Here is an 8988-nt window from a genome sequence, read left to right as displayed (position 1 = left end):
ATTTATAAAGTTCCAACAATTCTAATTCCAACTAATGCAACCATGTGCTTCAGCGAGAAAAAAAAACTTTTAGGAAGAACCAGAGCCAGGCTCTTGGTAGATGATGGGATTGGAACATTCTCTGTGTGCTTTAGATGTAGTTTGATGGTTACATGTGGAAGATTTACTAGACACTATCAATGACCTGTGGAGAGAAGCCAAACTTTACCATTTCAGACATGCTCTCCATTACACAAATGTTCAGGAAATTTTATGTCTGCCTCATGTTTGAATAAACCCCCTGAGTCACTTTTCAGGTAAAGTGCCAATGGCAACTAATTTGGACATGTCCATTTTGAACACAGCTCAAGTTGGAACTGAAAACTTATGAAATGGTAAGGCTACAGCACGCACAAGGTTCCTTCAAAGAGAGAAATATGTCTCGTCATCTCATTCAATTGTGACTTGTGTGCACAAATAAAATAAGTTGACAAAGCTGTAGCTTTACTGGAACTTTCAGTCATATCACGCAATCTTCCTCAGCAGATGAAGTTCGCCCAGTTATCATGGAATTGTAGATGTTCAAAATAAAAATAAATATTTACCCACTTTTCGTCTGTTTTGGCTTCAAAAATTGAGACTGAAAGGTCCATTTAGTAGCTGAATGAATGTGTTTAATCAGGATCAACAATGCAAGTTAATGAGAATGCAGAATATTTATTTGATTTAGACTTCATGTGTCATTGATTAGATACATATACATAGCAGCCAATCAGAGAACACCTCAATGGAAATTGAACAGAGCCTTGAGGTGTAATTATCAATCCCACTACTTTTCTTGTCAAGACCCGCCCTGAATAGCACCTGAGTGGTTAGGCAGATGGTGACGTTAGGCATTGACCTTTAGTGTTTAGGGTTAGGCCTTTCGTCTCCCTTGTTGCATTTTCAACAGTATAAAATCCAGCTAAATATTTAAACAGCATGTGAGCCTGAACCAATGGGAATTTGATAATAATATAATTAGTGATAAAATGTATTAGAGTATTATGTAGTGACAAGCGTGCTCATGATGGTCCTTAATTTGGCTGCAAAATAAGTTTTAAAATGTATCACTGTTGCAGACTGTGAGAGAACTGAGAACGCTCTTCTTCCTTTATTCAATTTTTTTCTAACTATTTTGTGTTAGATGACAAATATTGCGTGAGCGTTGTAGCTTTACGGATAACAGCCCTGTCATTCACAGAACCAATGTTTGAAAGTCAAAAAGCAATAACATATAAATGAAGATAGCGGTGTTTGAAAAGGGCAATACACATTTCCAATTCCAAACTCCAGCACTGACTTTACACCAACACAACTCATACAGAGATGGTTCACTGGGGAGTGCTATATCCCAGATTCAAGTTTTGGAGGCCATCAGTGTCGATAGATGACATTTTTTTTCCATGCCGCATGCTTCTTGTATTTGGAATAGTGTATTACTGCTTAAAGCCTTTACCTGTTTTCAACTCAGATCCACAGCCACACTATAATCACACTGCACGCTAAGGAGAGCACATCCACAGAGGATACATAGTCTAGATGCCAAAGCTGTGTTACTACATTCTCACACTGTGGATATCAAGGAGGACACTTCTCTCATCTTTGGCCAGGTATGAGGTTTAACAGTCAAATTAGTGATACATCCAAACCACTCACTTACAGGAGGGAGTACTTAAAGAAAGTCAAGGATTTGAGAAGAGCTCTGTTTTGTGTCCAACCATGAAAGAACAATTGAAGTGATGGCTGGGAACTTGGAGAGATTTCTGTGAGGTTTGAAATGGAACTCTCCATGTCTTGATGGGCTGTTGGTGATGGTAAGTGGGTTGCTGTAATCCGGGTGGTCAAGGATCCCAGCTGTCCCAGTTGCCTAAACCATGCCAGCTGGACACAACAAGGCCCTGGGAGCCACTGGGACAGCCAGAGAGATGGGGAACATATTTCCTGGTAGAATTGGTAGCAGAGGAGACAGGGTTCAGAACAGCCACAGGATTAGTGAGATCTGTGATAGCGGTGACTGAAGACAAGCCAGTGGTAACCAAAACCTTTGGCACTGGATCCAAGTGTGGAAAAAAAAACAAAGGGAGATGATGGATACAGTGTGGGATGAATGAGAAAATGATATGAAGCTCATGAAGAAGCTCCATGGAGAATACAACTGAATTAGCTCAAGAGTGACAGCCTTTGTAATACTTCATTGCTTTCTCTTTGGATTCTAACCCACAGTGCTGCATCAGTATCTTTGAATGCCTCAACAGATTACCTCAATTACAGCAGAATGTCCTATCTGGCATCCAATGCCCTGAAAGCCCACCACTAACTGTCTTGCATTGAGTTCATGCTTGTGTGTGTACAGCAAGTGTGTGTTGTTGCATGTGTGCGTATGAGTGGTGTTCATGCCACTGTGTTTCAGACATCTAATGAGTGCTGTCTAGCTGTTTCACATCTCTCTTTTTTTACTTGCTTCTCTGTTCTCAACATGTGTCATTGTGCACTGTAATGTGCTCACGTGTACCAGAATTGCTAAATGTGTGTCTATGAGAGGAATTGGTGTATGATCTCTGTTGATGCTGAATTGTCCATTTAAGCCAAGAACAGGAGCTTAAGTCATCAGTTTCATTCTCCTTTATAGAGGACAGAGCTGGTCCTGGAGACAGAGAGGATATTGTCCTTTTTTAAAATTGAGTTAGTTCGTCATTACAGACATCTGGAGGGAGTGAGGCACATTTTCCATTTAGAGGACCTAAGATGATATGATCACTCATTGTCTCCTTCTTTTATCACAAGTCCTATCCTCCTATCTACTCTTATTGAAACAAAACCTGGCATAATCATAATAAATTCCAGCAATAATCTAGAGGATTTACATGGTTTCCAGAAAGGACACTGTGGTTAAACGAGGACACAAAGCAAAGACAATAGTTTTGGATCCAGTTATCTGGTTAGCCCTGCTGTGTAGATAAATCCCTGCCGACAAATATTCACATCTGCAGACCAGAGATGCAGGCAAGTTAACACAGAAGAAAGATCAGGGGTAAAGGCAGTGTGACACGTTTACATTTCCTAATGCAATAATATGGGGACTGACAGGAAGTGAAAGTGAGATGTGAAAACTGCATCCTATGGTGCCTGCAAGGTTTTGTGTTACAGGATTTTGCAGCTCTCATTGGTGGTGATGACAAAAGGAGTGAATTTTAGCTTATTATCTTTATTTCTTTTCAGCTCCATTTATGTTTTGATGGTGTGGTTCTGTATCAGTCCATTACTTGGATGAAAAAGCTGATTTTTCCTCTTCTCAATGTCTCATGAGGCTTCCCAACTTTTTTATTTCCAGGCAGTTAGCTGGCCACCTGGGAGCTCAGGGCGTTGAATTGTGTGTGTTTGTGTGTGTGTGTGTGTGTGTGTGTGTGTGTGAGTGTTTGCTTGCTTGTATACATGTACATTTGTGGATGCCCAGTGTGTAAAAACACAACAGAGTTTAATACGAACAGAAAAGAGACAAAGACATCTGCAATTCCATGACTGAAGCATGAGTGTAAGTTGAGCCCTGCAAACACTCAGTGGAAACTACTCAACACAGTGGAAAGAAAATAAAAACACACGCAAGCACGTGGAGTAGATCGAGTGGAAAGTCCTCGTGTTTCCCAGTTTGGGAGAGCTGAGTAATCAAGCCTTGGGATCAGGAGCAGTGTTACAATCTGCATCCTCACTGATGAGCCAGTTGTTTTCCTTTAATATTCTGACCTCTTGGTTCATAAAATAGTGTCAGCAATCCTCCAAGATTTTGTGATGTTTTTTTTGCAGCTTTTACCTAAACGTTTAACAGTAGTGTTGCCTGAAACAATAGCTGTGAGATTGAGTCTATACTGGGTAAGAATGTGTGTACTTACTGGTTTGTCTGGAAATGGTACAGAAGCCCCAAGTGTTTTGTCTCAAATGCAAATTAATCAAGGTGAAGCAGAAGCTTTTCCAAAAACATCCTGAAGCATTTCAATCTACATCATTTAGCTGTGTATAATACCCACTGATTAGATTTGACATCACACTACAAACAGATGCTGCACTTGAAAGCATCGGAAGGGATGGAGAATAATGAGATCTGGATCTTATTAAAATGCCAGAAACCGATATAGACAACACATTGGTTTGTCTGGTCAGAAAGGTAACTGCACAATGTCATTATCAGTCCAAACATTCTTCTTCTTCTTCTTCTTCTTCTTCTTCTTCTTCTTCTTCTTCTTCTTCTTCTTCTTCTTCTTCTCCATACATGTAAATGAATCTGGCAGCTTCTGATCAGCATGTGAAGCACATGTTTGCTTTATTTGCTCTCATGAGATTGAACATGTATACAAACGGCCCCCCGTTTATAGCTCTCACACACAGACAAGAACACAAAGAGTCATCCAGTCCAGTGCACTGGTATGCAGACACACACACATGCACAAACAGGCACGTGCACACATAGACATCACAAGGGCCTTGAGCATCTGTCCTTTTTTCTGATGGAGAGAAAGTGCCTTTTTTTTTCTGGATACATACATTGATTGTTTTATTAATGAATATAACCCAAATAGATTCCTGTTTGCACACAGCTCCCCTGTCAAACAAATGTATTTATTTAATAAAAAAATCAAAATAGTAGATCGGGGGATGAGACTTTGTCGAGCCATCTCTCTCTCTCCCTCTGCAATGCTGTACTTAATGGAGACACTCCAGGTGAACAGCAACAGTACAATCTGTGTCTAATAATGTCACAATAGCCACATTGATATGCAAATAAGGAGTTAACTATTTATGTGCTAATTTGCATACATTTGACAAGGCAGTGGAGGTGAACCGGATATGCAAAATAACTAAAACATATGAGCACAAAACTTCCCCAGTTAATGAATTAAGTGTCTTACCCCCTTAAATGTTGGGTATAAATATGTGTAGATAAATTCAGAAGAACTACAGATGCAGCCTAAAATAAATACCATCTAAATATGTATTTTGGAAGTTGTATTACAATTAGAGTAAAAGAAGACATGGAAGCAAAATAGACCAAAATCTCAACAGTTTTGCATTAAACAGTAACTTCATTAGTTTGATCTTCATTATTGATGCAGTTTTTTTTTCCTGTAAAATTAACAAAATTGCAGCAACAGCCTTTTTCAGTTTAGTGTGAGGATTTTTGTTGAGATTTTTTAAGTGTGTTATTTATACCAATAGCACCAAAAGAATTAAGTTGAGTTATTAGCATATGCAAAATAAACAAATTCTTGGTGAAACTATGTCTCTCTCCTTGATGCAGTCACTCATTCTAAATATAAACATGAAACTAGTAGCGTAGAAAACATGTTGAGTATTCATTGAAACTATTATACAATTGGGTAAGGGAAATAAGATAAATTAGTAAGGTAGTCGAAGTTGAGTTTATACATTCAGTGTTTTGTTTAAATTTCATGTGAATAATTTATTAACTCTTTTATTTTATTTTTCCCTTGAACCCCTGCCGCCTAAACTGTCTCTGCACGTCCCTGTGCACAAACACAAGCAAGCACCTAAGTGGAAGGCTGCAGCCACTGCAGTGTGTTTGTTTTTGTGCGGATGGCCAATTCCGATGGGCGGACTTTCAAAGCCGTTTCTAATCCATTTGATTAGCTGAACCCAAGAACCTGGGCTGCAGACAAAGAGCTCTTTCACACATGCACTCGCTGCTACAGCTACATGTGATCTCAGGAATCTGTACATCACAAAACGTTCTTCTGCATTCCATCTCCCTTCTGTCCCGCTGTTTGTGTTTCCCTCTCTTTAGCCTCGACTGATAAGGCCACTGAGGTGTTTCTGACTTGAGATATCAGTGTCGATCATCATGTGTTTCTTTCCTTGTACTTTCCGGTTGTTTTGTGAAAACGTTTTTTAGCTTTTCTGCTGAATCATTATCTATTCTTCCACAGAAATCACTTAAAGAACGGGTATGGATTCTGTGTAAGAGGGGAAAAACAACAGAAACCACTGATAAAATACATAAATTAACCACACCACAAATTACAGCCACAAATATTGTCACTGAGTGCAATAAACTCCTATCTCATAAGGTGTATATACTGTAGCGTTCCTCTGTAAGAAGGCTAGGAGACGTTATCTGGAGTGGTTTTGCTAGCAATTTATTAGCAAACAGTACCCAGGCTACTGTGGGCGATAACCAATGCCAAAACCACAAAACTGTTGTTGTTACTGTTTGCTCTTACACCTAGCCTCTTGCTTAAACTTGACTAATACTGCTCCACAAACTAGCAGGAAGAACAACAAAACGTTCCCACTAACTCTCTGCCAATCATGGGTACACCATCTCACAACTGCAATTAGCAGTCCTTTTATGTTGACTGCTGTCTCACATTCATTTGAGACCAGTTATTTGCTAATATGACACCCAGTCCATTACCCAGTCAGAATCATCAGACCATTATTTAGTTCAACATAACCCTGTTTCAATTTGTAGCTTAATGTTAGCTCACTACCTAGCTTACCATAAGTAGTAAGGTAAGGTAATTCAATTTCAATTCAATTTTATTTATAGTAACAAATCATAAAGAGTTACGTCAAGACACTTTACAGATAAAGTAAGTCTAGACAACACTGTATAATTTACAAAGACCCAGCAATTCCATTAAATCACCCGAGAACAAGCATTTAGCAAGCGACAGTGGTGAGGAAAAACTTCCTTTTAGGGAGAAACCTCGGACAGACCCAGGCACTTGGTACACATGTCTGACGGTGCTAGTTGGGGGTGTGATGAACAGTGGCAATTATTTTCAGAAGAAAGATAATGAAACTATGACTAGAAATAGTAGTTCATGGCGTAGCAGGGCACTGCAGGGCGTTACAGGGTGTAACAGGGCGTAGCGGGGCACTGCAGGGCATAGCAGGAGGGAGCAAGGCATAGCAGGGTGTAGCAGGGCATAGCAGGGTGTAGCAGGGCACAGCAGGGTGTAGCAGGGTACGGAGCAGGACCATGGCGACAGCTGCAACCATAATTTACTGTAGGTGCCGCCCTAATCCAAGGAAAACTGTGGGGCGAAAAAACATAAGGACACAAGGGACTATGCTCCCCAGAGCTAGGTTAGTGACAAGCATTAGGTAGCCAGACATGTTAATATTTGCAGCTTATGTTAGAGCTGACAATGCTCCCCTTACAATTTGTTGGTGTTTTTGGTTTTGGAAAGGGTAAAAGACAAATAAGACACCACTCTTTGTACACAGAGTATGACTTATGCTAAAGCACATTGCACGCTTCTTCAGCATGTTAAGAAAATCTAAGCTAGACAGGCCTGCCCGGCCTGGTTAAGGTTGCAAAAATTTAATTGAATAACCCTGTTCAGCTGCCGGGATTACAGTCAGTGAAAGCTGCAAAAACCAAAACGATGCAAAATGAAAAGCACACAAACCCCAAAAACAAATACAACGAAATACAAACTCCGTCTAACATGACCTCGCCTTCTGTTGTGTAAACTAGATGCAGCATTTTTCTGTAGCATTTGTTTTCGTGGTAAGTGGGCTTTTCATTTTGCATCGGTCCCGTATTTGAAGCACGCTTGTGTATTCAGTTGTGTTATGGTGTATTTGCAGCGTGTTTGCTGAATGCTGTGCATGTGTTGTCAAATTGATATAGATGTTTTTTTAATTTGCTTGTGTTTGTCTATTTGCATGTGTTTTTTTAAGTTGCAATGCGTTTGCCCCTGTCGGCCACCGTACTTATCTACATGGAAGCTGACAAATATGCTTGCTTTATGCAATTGTTTATTATTATTGAAACAATCGGAAACAATGACAAATACTGTCTAGATATACTGTCTATACTATCTAGTGTCCCAATTTATACTTACTAAAGGTTAACTAAACATTCCATTTTTTTAAGCAGCTCAACAATGGACCTCGTGCATTACATCACAATGCTTGGCCAGCAAGTTGTATTTGAGACTCAAAGTACTCCGGTGGTAACTCAATTCACATCGACAGTACATGCAAATACCTTAAGTCATGTGGAGAGTACCATCAGGAAGGGCATTGAAACTGAACTTGTGTCAAAAGACTCTTTTCTGTATCTATTTCTGCTCAAGGAGGTTTGTTTCTGCTAGCCATCCACAACGTTGCCTCCTGAATTCCAAAATCCACGGAGAATGTGCATGCATGAATCAAATTTACGTTAACTTGTTATAATTGCGTTAATTTGACTGTTAAAAAAACAATTTCTACACCAGTACAGGAAAAGTGAATAGCTGTAATTACTTGGATTCCTATAAATGTAGCCACCAAAAAGTTCCAAAATGTTTTCTAATGTGGCCATAAACAAATCCGTTTCAGATATGAAAAAGAGGCAGCAGAAATGCATTCCTCCTCGTTACATTTATGTCAACATATCGTTAGCAGCTCCCATGTGTTGCCATCTCTGGTCCTGAAGCTGATTTGGGAAAAGTAATGAAAGGGCCATCTGGTTTGACAGGGCCTCTGACATCAAATGTCTTGTGTTAAAAGACCAGGAGAAATCCGGAGGAGGACAGACATGGTCACACTCACGTGAACCCCACCTTCTAGTCGAGCCTAAACATATGAGTAAAGTATGCATTGCTGTAAAACGGTGGTGATCAAAATACCTCAGAGGAACCTTAAAACCTGTGGTGTAAATAGCTGGGAGAGAGTGTTCCTCGTTTAAGATTTGCTTCACCGACTCTGGATCAAAGTGTTTCCAAGTCCCATTAGGTCACTGCTGCTCTTCTTACAGCTCCATCACAGACCTAAACGTTTAGATTGCAAACAGGAGAAACTTGGGATAGAGTGAAAATCTTGTATTTTGTTTTCATGGTTTCCTTCTGGAGCCAAAAGGCACATTTTCTGAACACCAGAGTCTGACACGAGTTATTCTTACTCCCTTGTGTAAAAGGACTGTAAAAAAGTTTAAAAAAAAGTGAAAGTGAGCATCTGTGAGCA

At 39.8% G+C, this 8988-nt stretch overlaps 1 long non-coding RNA gene across 1 annotated transcript in view; it reads left to right on the top strand.

Moving 5' to 3' along the window:
- Positions 1–8029, top strand: part of LOC116692693 (uncharacterized) — a 16537-nt gene extending 8508 nt beyond the window's left edge. Inside the window, exon 3 of the long non-coding RNA XR_004332753.1 lies at positions 7965–8029. This is a non-coding gene — a long non-coding RNA (uncharacterized LOC116692693). The remainder of the gene's footprint in view (positions 1–7964) is intronic.
- The last annotated feature ends 959 nt before the right edge of the window (positions 8030–8988 follow it).

The sequence above is a fragment of the Etheostoma spectabile genome, chromosome 7 (assembly GCF_008692095.1).
Source record: "Etheostoma spectabile isolate EspeVRDwgs_2016 chromosome 7, UIUC_Espe_1.0, whole genome shotgun sequence".
NCBI classification, from domain to species: Eukaryota; Metazoa; Chordata; class Actinopteri; order Perciformes; family Percidae; genus Etheostoma; species Etheostoma spectabile.
Note: the sequence above shows the minus strand (reverse complement) of the source record. Positions and strands in the feature narration are given on the sequence as shown.